The sequence below is a fragment of the Protopterus annectens genome, chromosome 3.part1 (genome assembly GCF_019279795.1).
Source record: "Protopterus annectens isolate FY-2018-M chromosome 3.part1, PAN1.0, whole genome shotgun sequence".
Classification (NCBI taxonomy): domain Eukaryota; kingdom Metazoa; phylum Chordata; order Ceratodontiformes; family Protopteridae; genus Protopterus; species Protopterus annectens.
In genome coordinates this window covers 146,909,275-146,919,933 of record NC_056732.1, presented here as the reverse complement: position 1 = coordinate 146,919,933, position 10,659 = coordinate 146,909,275, and the positions used below count along the sequence as shown (strand labels likewise).

Below are 10,659 nucleotides of genomic sequence, written 5' to 3'. Positions count from 1 at the left end.
CACTATAAAGTCCCTTATCATATCCTATCAAGCTATAGGTCACCATCTGTGCCCCAAGAATCCCATAACTTGCACCTAGACCTGCTGGATGCACTCACCATCCAGCAAAATACCCTATTCATGGGAGACTTCAGCTACTCCTCTATGGACTGGGAAACAAACACTGCCTTCAACTTATATAAAATTTCCTGGAATTTATTAAAACAAATACCTTTTGACCAGATAGTGCACACTCCAGCCAGAGATTCAAATATACTAGACCTAGTACTCACCAATATGGGAGAGCACTTCATCCACCCCCCCCCCCTCCCCGTTACATCCTCACTGGTGAAGTCAGATCACAAAGCTGTCTCCTTCAAAATAAAATTCAATATAGAAAACCTAGCAAAACCTGTAACAGTTAGGAACTATTTTATAGCAAACTACATCCTATTAAGTGACAGTTTGTCATAATTTACCGCCCTTCCAAACTCAGAGTTCACAGCAACTTATGTGAAGTTGGTCACAGAAACTCTGTACAACCAAGTAAATGGCTGCATAGAGGCTGCTGTACAAACTAAAAGTAAGCACAAAACAAACCCCAAAAACAAACCACATTGATGAAAGCCTAACCTTAACAGGGTATATAACAAAAACAAAAAAGTCATGGCCAAAATTACAAAGAGTAACTCTCATAATGGCAAGAGGTCACTAATTTATTTATTTATTTTATTTAACATTTGTTCAATTAAACTAAACAGGAAACTAAGAGGACCAATTAAATTCAACAAGGCCAGTTATGAGGTCAAGATAGCCTCTCAGGTTAAATACAGTCATAGGCCTTCTACAGTTATGCCTGAAACCGTAAAGGTAACACACAGCAGTGTGATGAACTGGTGGTAAATGGTACCACCTTCACCAAGCAGAGTGACCTAGTGAATCTGCTGGCAGATAAATTCAGCTCTAACTTTACCTCTCACTCTCTCCCTGCCTCCCCTGTGAAATCCCCACTAGCATATCCCCCCAACTATTAGCAGGGAGTAGGTCATAGTGGTGCTCACTAAGACTACAAACACAGCCTCAGTGGACCCAGACAATATCCCGTGTTGCCTCCTAAATAACTTGAAACATGACCTATCTGGACCACTTAAGTCACTTTTCAACTATAGCTTCAAAGCAGGCTATGTACCATGTGAATGGGGGACTGCAACTGTTATCCCTCTTCACAAGGGTGGACCATCACCTGACCCCGGAAACTACAGACCCATTAGTCTCACTAGTGTAATATGCAAATCCATGGAACAAATTATCATGGAAATGATTAACAAAGACAATGACAACCTACAGACACTGGACCCATCCCAGTTTGTTTTTTTTTGTCAAAAGAAGGTCATGCCTACTTAACTTGGTATACTTCTTTGAGAGGGTCACCAAGGTAATAAATGAGGGGAAAATGGTGCATACTGCCTACCTAGACCTGACTAAGACATTTGATACACTACCCGACTCAGGTATTACTGACAAACTCACCGAACTAGGCATAAATCCCTACATAACTAACTGGACTGCCAGCTGGCTCACAGATAAGGATCCAAGAATTCAGGATTGGTGTGACCACCTCCACGAAGAGACTGGTCACTAGTGGAGTACCTCAGGGCTTGGTGCTTGGCTGCTCCTGTTTGACATCTACTTCTCTGAGGTCATGCCTAATGTCAAGGGCCTTTGGTTCACCAAGTTTGCAGATGCCAGCAAATTGGAAGCTATCATAGATTCCTCCTTGACATTAACAGCATTCAGAGGGATCTAACACAGACAAATGATTGGTGTCAAAGCCACAGATTAAAACTCAATGCCAAGAAGTGCATTATAGTGATTTTTGGGGAAACGTCCATCCAGGTCAATTACTCCATTGATGAGACACCCCTAAGAGTTGACCCAGTAGTTAAGGATCATACGTACACAATAATCTGGCCTTTGACTAACATGCAGCCATGGCGCCACACTTATAAGTAAGTGTATATCATCCAGGCCTAGGGAAGTTATAGTACCACTTTACTCAGTCCTTATCAGACCCATCGAGTAAAATGCCCCTTTGGCTTGTACTTGACCAGGAATATGTAACAATTGGAACACCCAGCTTAGGTTCCTCACCAACAGAATCCAGGGTATTAACACATTGTCCTATGCAGAGCATCTTAAAGTACTAACTCTATACTCAGTCTCCTGCAGGTTACTGAGAGGCAGTCTATGCCTGGCACATAAGACATCCTCAGAGCCAGCCCTTATGGACCTTTTGCACATCTACCAAACGAGTAACACCAGAAACTCTAGAGCCAAGGATTTAAACTTTGCTTGCGACATACATAGAACATACTGGTGATGCAGATATGTAACTCAAAGGAACCCCATGCTCTGGAATAGGCTCTCCATCCATGAAGCAAGTCCAATCCTAACCATATTTAAACATACTCTTCACCAATATATGAGAAATAAAAAATTCACCCCCGGTTTGACCCCATGTCTCTGACAGACAGAGGCCGACAGTAAATATTCCCTAACTAACATACTCCCCAAGCTTTTAGCAACCTCCTAACATAGCCCTCCAAATAGATGTCCACATAGCTCTCAACCTTCCATCTCCAAAATGAGGAACACTAGCCCTCATAATGTGGAACAAATGAGCAAAATGTGGAACACATACTAATGGCATACTAACAACTTCAACTAGGAAGGCCATAGGATGGTTAAAATATGCTGGTTTTACTTGTAAAGAAGATCTTTTAATGAATTAATGATTAATTTCTGTTTACCATGGATTTCACTTTAAAAAATTCCTAACACTGAATGTGTGACAGGGTCTATCAATGTGGAACTTTGAGGAACATGAACTTTTCAAGACCACAAATGAGGTACGTTCCTCATAATGAGGTACACTTGAGAGGTATGGATGTCCATGTTATATGGGAGTATAATTGGGTTGGGTTGCACAGCTAGGCTTATAAAGGTCTTGGTGGTTGTTAGCTTAGTATATACCTATGAATCTATGAACCTATAAAAGGGACAACATTAGGTTAATGGTTCTCTATCACACTCAAGAAAGACACATTTTTAAATTTCACTTTGAAGTGAATACAAACTTTTATAACAAAATTTGAAATCTTTCTGTTGTGGGGAGGGAAAACCCACCACAACTCCCATGCAGGGGCTGCCCACTGCACTCCCTTTAGTAAAACAATCAATTCACAAGTCACTGTACCTTAGGAAAGGGGAATTTATCCTGCTGCATCATCCTTCGACTTGAGTGCATTTTCATACCAACTGTTTGGAACAGTGTCATTCGAAACAAGAGTGTACTGCCAAGCTTATCATATATAGCTGTGAAAAAAGACGGGTGTAGTGTATTGAGAGATTCAAAATACTTCAAGGGAATCTGGGAGATGCAATAAAATATTATTTTACAAAAAGACTGATGGATGAGTGAACAGCCTTTGTAAAAAAACAATGAGAGTAATCAAAACTGTATAAAACAAACGTAAGACCTTTACTAGAGGAAACTGACAGGATAAAACAATTGACTGAGTAGGATATAATTCATCCGACAGATAAACCGACATTCAAATTGGACCATGTTTTTTTCTGTCTGCTACCAAAATCAACGTTTCTGCATTTTGCCGCACAGGTCTTAACTTTTCCACTTTTTATCACGAATTTTAATTTTCTTTTTGTTGAGGCTCTTGTGAAAAATGCAAGGGGGATTATGTAGATAACAAATCTGTAAGAACGTGTAAAAATATCTGTGGAGATCTGACCTCGGAAAATAGCGTGCGTGTAGTGCTGTTATAATTTAGAGTGCAATCTGTTCAATTTGGTTGCAATCAACAAATGACCTAATAAACAAATAGTTCTTTTGATTGTTTTTGTAGTCAGATGTCATGTGTCATGTGTATGATCAGGGACAGGCAGTTTGTCTTTGTGGCTTTTGTATGCCTTCCAATTTGCAGTTCTTGCTACCAGTCCCCTTAATCTAGTACATAATAACAGGCTGACTTCCCTCTTTGAACCAATAGTGAAACAGTGTTTGGAGGTCTGATGTTTCTTTTTTATGTATTTCTTTGATGGAGTTTTGCACAAATCGTCATTGTGCGATGCTGCCACTGAAACAGTAATGTTTCTGTGTGGCGTTATTTACATTAGAACATTCTTCGGGGAATCATTTAACTTCTAAAGTTGCTGTCACACTGAGAACTGCATTAGTATTGTTAACATGATTGTATGACAGTTGGGAGGAAACCGATTATTTTCTTCTGCCTGATAAAGTGACATGGACTTTCGTAGTGCCAGCTCTTTCTATCACCAAAAAAATAAATTGATACTGTGCAGTTCTGTGTGGCTTTCTGTTGCTTCATTTCAAATCGGAGCTTTATACGGTGAATCATACCTCTCAAGGGTACCTCATTCGGGGGTCTTAAAAAGTTCATGTTCCTCGAAGTTCCTCGATGTTCCACATTGAAAGAGTCTGTCACACATTTCAGTGTTACGATTTTTTAAAGTGAAATCCATGGTAAACAAAAATTAATCATATTAATTCATTAAAATATTTTCTTTATAAGTAAAACCAGCATATTTTAACCAGCCTGTGACCTTCCCAGTCGACGTTGTTAGTAAGGCATTAGTATGTGTTGCACATTTTGACCATTTGTTCCACATTATGAGGGCTAGTGTTCCTCATTTTGGATATGGAAGGTTGAGAGCTATGCGGTGAATTCAGTGTTTTGCTTTGAGTCTGAAAGTCTTTGACGTGAACCTACACTTACTAAAATAAGTTTCTTCTACAATGGCTGGAAACGGTTTAGGCATCACATGGACAGGGGCAACACGCGTGTGTGTAGGCTAGTCACTCGTACTGCAAGGCAATGTGGGTGTCATTTACTACATTTCTCAGAAATAGGTATTCAGTCAGGTGCGATAAGTTGATGAAACGTGTAACTAGGCTGCTGGAATAGCTGTCAACCTTTTAGCACAAGAAATCAGTCCAAAGCCATAAATAATTGGGGGGGGGGGGGTCCAAAATAGGGACAGCTTTTAAATACTGCTCTTATTACAAACTTAGAAAGTTACTAGGATAAAAGGGCTTTGTATCAGCATTTATTTTCTGTGGGATATGGAGTGTGAAACTCGAACGACAGTCATTATTTAGTGACTTCAGTCCTCAATGATTTGTCAGAAAATCACAAATTGTATTGAGGAACATACCAACAAATAGCAGCCAAAAATCTGGACAGTTGCCAGGCAGTTGCCAGTTACTTCCGCTTTACTGTTTAGATTTAAAGGATGTCACAAAATGCTTTTGGGTACAGGGGAAACTGTTTTAAGAAATGCAACAAAGGATTGTTTTTTTATGTGATCCGCAAACACCGCGCGGCGCAAAACCTGTATTGTCTTTCATCGTTTGGAAAAGCACGCACCGAATTACAGTCGTGAAGTTTTCCCCGATGCGATAATTTACAGCCAGCTGTCATACTCATATCTCTCCAACCTCTTAGGGCTAGAAATTTGGACAACGCTCTACAAAATGGGGAAACAAAAGCCCAAAAATAGCGACAGATTTTAAATATTACCCCTACACAGCTAAAAAATTGCTAAATCACAGGGTTTGTGTTAACATGCATTTTCTGAAGGATTTGACGTCTGAAACTCAAATGTATGGCATTATTTGGTGACTTCAATCCTTAGATGATCCAAACAATTAGCCAGAAAAATCACAAATTTTATTAAGAGCGGACTAAATGTAAGCAATACCAGAATAGTTCAGACTAATAACAAACTGTGTATACACATTCCAGCGAGCAAGCACAGTGCAATGTTGAGCTGAAGCATTTTGCCAGGAAGAGTAAGTGATTTTCGAACGACATTCAGAAATTTGGAATAAGTGTCGATGTCCTCAATGTCTATAAAATATAGAGTAACACACCTTTTTTGGAAGTTATAACAGTTAAATCTGCTCCACCTGTGTTACAAGTCAGCAGTCGGGATTTGGTTCAACTGGACCAAATCAGTTATCACCAAATATTTCATATATGTTACTATTCCCACTGAAAGAAGAACATAACTTTTTCTGTTCAGCGAGTATTATTAATAGACGCTCCCTTACGCTAGCCGCATGGTTACATCATTAAACGTGCCTACGTTGGGGGTGGATCAGGTTCTTTGATGGTACACGGAAGTGAGGGGGGTCGGCAGTGGTGGAGCTTCGGTTGTAAAATCCCTCCCTTTCGAAAACAGCTACTGTTTTTTTTTTTCTGTAGAAAGCACGTCACTGTAGTATTGCTGGCGAGGTAAGGGGGTTATTTTTTTCATTGTACAATTCTGCAAGTTGTTCAGTTCATAATATGCAATGTACATGCAGTGTAGGTGGCATTGCTTAACAATGAAAACTGTCTTTACCCAGCTGTATGCTGTTTAGTTGAACTGAATAAGGTTTGGGGTAGCTGCAAAACATGCCAAATTGAAGTCTACAAAAACTTTTCAGCAGGTGGATTTTTAATTTGAATTGCATATACCAGATGACACCTGCAGCGTATAATTTCATCGTACCAGTTTGTTTTTATGTAGTGGTATTACTTTGTAAAAAGAAGATATTACGCATTTTGTGTTTTATTTCAGTCGTGGTTATTTCTACAACGACAAGGACATTAGAAACTACGTGAATATGTAATTAGTTGCGTTTATTACTCCGTCTGATTTTTGTATGCAGCAGTAATCGGTATTAATGTTAGGAATGCGACTTATTGTAATGCAGCTAAGTTGACCCGGTGAATGTACTAGACGTTGCCTGCTTTTTTTCCGATAAGTTTTGTAACACAGTATTTAGTGTTGGTGTAATGTGAATTAGTGCGACAATAGTAAGTGGTTCAATACTGAATATACCTTTGACTACTGCTGTGTACTACGGCACGAACCTTTTGTAGCAGTTAGAAAATATTTAAAATACGTGCATGCATACTGTTGGAATATTTAGTACAGTATAAGCAGTTTGTATGCGTGTCAAATGAGTTACGGTGAAAAAAATCTTGTAGTTTGAGATGCCATAATAAGCAAATGATCATTTTTCTTTTTCATAGTACTCAAGATCCAGATTTTGCAAGGAAAAGTGGCTGTCTTTTACTGTCATGGTGCCATGCCATATACGCCTCTTTTTTTTTCCAACAGGTACATGCAGCACTAGGGCAAGAGAGATGATTCTTGTACTCTAGAACATTGGATCAGATCCATTTATAAATTAATAATTTTGCTGACATGTATAGTAGACCACTTCTTTATTCTTAAGGAACTTGCCTGTTTTTTGTGAGCTTTGTTTTCCCACGATGTAAATCCATAAACGTTTTTCTATCTTGGTACTTTATTATTTTTGTTGTAGTTGTATTGTACATACCTCTCAACTGTCCAGAATTTTTGCAGAATGTCCAGACTTTTGCCTTATATTTTTGGTCTGTTACTCAAAAAAATGTGGTTTTCTGCTAAATCGGTGAGGATTGAAGTCAGAAAATTAAGGCAAACATTTGAGTTTCAGACCGCATATCCTTCAGGAAATGTATGCTAACATAAATGTTGTTCTCGCAACTTTCCGAATTTATAAGAGGAGTGTTTAAAATCTGCCTCTATTGGGGGCCTTTTGTCTCCACATTCATTTAGGCTTTGTCCAGATTTCTTGTGCTAAGAGGTTGAGAGGTAGAACTGAGTACTGTTACATAAAGTGGTTTTCTGTTTATTGGTGTGTTATCTCTACAAATTATCCTGCAGTCTATATATTTTTTGGGGAGGGTGTAAAACAGGTAAATATTTTTATAGTTATTGTCCTTTTCTTTGTAATGACTTTGCTGTCACTTGTGTAATAACACAGCAAAAAATTTAAGGTATGTTAGTATGTTTTTTTTTTTGGTGATCTTCTTCTTTCGGCTTTTTCCCAGTTAGGGGTCGCCACAGCGGATCACCTGTCCGCTCATGATTGGCAGTGGAGTTTTACAGTGTCGAGTTGCCAGCCTGGTGCCCAGCCTTCCACAGAAGACACACACACAAACACACACATACTCTCCTAGGGCCAATTTAGAGTGCCCAATTCACCTGCAGCATGTCTTTAGGATGTGGGAGGAAACCCACACAACCACAGGGAGGACATGCAGACTCCGCACAGAAGGCACCCCAGCCAAGAATCGAACCGGGGAACCTCTTGCTGTGAGGCAACAATGCTAACCACTGCACCACTGTCGCCGGTTGTGATGATCATGTTTATTTCAGAATATTCAGCATTCTGGTTGCTATGTAGTGAATGCATATGGCTAATCCTGGAAGGTATGGAATTTGTATATGCTTGTGTAATGGGAAATGGTGTCCTGAAAAAAGCTGAAATTAAACTCATTTGTGTACATGGTTTAAGAATTGTGATTATGGCTGTTCATGCCTTCACTACCCTTTGTGTGAAAACATACTTATTTTCATTGCCTCTGAGTCATCAGTCATCTATATAAATAGTTTTGCTTCTATCTGATGTTTTCTGAAAGGTGACATTTAATTATCCATTAATTGCCTACAAGCACATAACAGTTTGTGTTACCCATTAATTTTTGTATTTAATATATTCCTTTTGCCTTCGTTCAGATTCCAGACCTGCATTATTTTTTTATTTCAGTCCTTGAACTGTTTGTGTTTATGAAGATGGGAGTCTGTAAAGCGGCATGCAATATTCTGAATGAGTTTGAACAGTTGTCTGTACAGACACTTAAGAGTTTCCTGTATTTTTACTGCAGATGCTTTATTGTGTGATACAATGCATTCCCACTTCATGTCACTGCTGTGATTTATTGCATTTTGTTAAATAAGTGAAAATGTCCTGCTGAGCTGTCCATGCTTTTTAGGGACAGGCTGTATAGACCATAATTCTAAATATAGCAAATACAACTTTCTGAACCCACTACAAACACCAAGCACATCACATTGTATCACCATAGTGCAGTGGTTTTAAGCGGTCAGTGTCATATGTCGGAATTATGTTGCATATGTATGTAATGCAAAGCTTTTTGGCAATTGATTTTAATCTTATAAAACACTGCAGCAATATATAAATGTGTGTGTGTGTGTGTGTGTGTATATAAAAATGTACATATACATATACTTGTCTTGTTAAATATGTATTATTGAATGCACAAGGAGATGCAAGTCTGGATCAAGAAACGGAGATCATACTACTTCTTCTTTCGGCTTTTCCCAGTTAGGGGTCGCCACAGCAGATCACCTGTCTGCTCTTGATTGGCAGTGGAGTTTTACGGTGTCGAGTTGCCAGCCTGGCGCCCAACCTTCCACAGAAGGCACACACATGCACGCACTCATGCCTAGGGCCAATTGAGTGTGTCCAATGCACCTACAGTATGGATGTGGGAGGAAACCCACACGACCACAGGGAGGACATGCAGACTCTGCACAGAAGGCACCCCAGCCAAGGATCGATCTGGAGAACCTCTTGCTGTGAGGCAGCAATGCTAACCACTGCACCACCGTGGCCACCCAAACAGAGATCATACTAACGAAGCATTTTCAATTTTCTCATTTAGGCTGTTTGGGGAGATTAGGTTTAGATTAGTACATTTTTTTTTTGTTGGTGATCCAGTTAAGCTTACTGGGGCTGTAGTGCAGAATTTCAACTAGTTGTTGACACTATTTGTACTGTGGGAGGTGTTGAATGTCGTACCAGTATTTATTACTATTGTGACAAGGGTGGACAGTACTGCTGCATTTTCAGGAATTCAACAGTGACGAGTTGATCTTTGGCAAGTAAGACAAGAGTTTTGCTGTATGTTAAGTCATCTTTACTTGATGTCAAACTGTTGTAGAGGTGTTATGTTTAATGTAACATGCAGATGTCTGCAATGGTGTCAGCGTTAAGTACTGTTTTCTTCAGCTTGTGTAGCTAGCTAGATAGGGGAATCAAATCAAACAACATTCACGTTATGTGCATGTTTGTATGTGTGTGTGTGTAGTTAGAAGAGCTTGACTTCAGGTCCTCTGCCCTCACTAAAGTATCATTCAGAAAATACTTTGCTGGGGGTTTTAATCAATTCCCCTGTAGATACTAGCATTCTTCAAAAAGGTCTATCTCTGACTAACAAATGGTGCCAAAGCCATGGTCTTAGACTTAATGCTAAGAAATCTATAATTGTACACTTTGGGAAGTCAACAATCTCTGCTAATTATTATATTGATAATGCATCCCCCAAGAGTTAACCCAGTGGTCAGGGATCTGGGTGCGCACGTAAACAGTAGCCTTACTTTCAGCCATCATGTGGCCAAAGTAGTGAGGAAATCCTATTATGTTGCGTGACTTATAAGTAAGGGCATGGCATCAAGGTCCAAAGAGGTCGTTATCCCACTGTACTGTGCCCTTATTAGACCAATCATAGAGTTCAGTGCGCCCTTTGGTATGTACCTGACCAGGCATGTACAGCAACTAGGGCGGCCTCAGAGGTTCCTTACAAAAAGAATACAAGGCATAACAAACCTGCCTTATGAATAGCACCTTAAAGCCCTTTTCCTTTACTCAGCCTCCTATAGATTGCAGAGGGGTGATCTATGCCTGGCTTACAAGGCATCCAGAAATCCCTTCTACATATACATAAGTCAGTGCCACAA

The 10,659-nt window shown here is 39.6% G+C and overlaps 1 long non-coding RNA gene across 2 annotated transcripts in view; it reads left to right on the top strand.

Annotated features, from left to right (window-relative positions):
• The first annotated feature begins 6,191 nt into the window (after window positions 1–6,191).
• LOC122798048 overlaps window positions 6,192–10,659 on the top strand; it is a 553,957-nt gene continuing 549,489 nt past the window's right edge. For both annotated transcript variants that reach the window (XR_006364210.1, XR_006364209.1), the window contains exon 1: window positions 6,192–6,314. This is a non-coding gene — a long non-coding RNA (uncharacterized LOC122798048). The remainder of the gene's footprint in view (window positions 6,315–10,659) is intronic.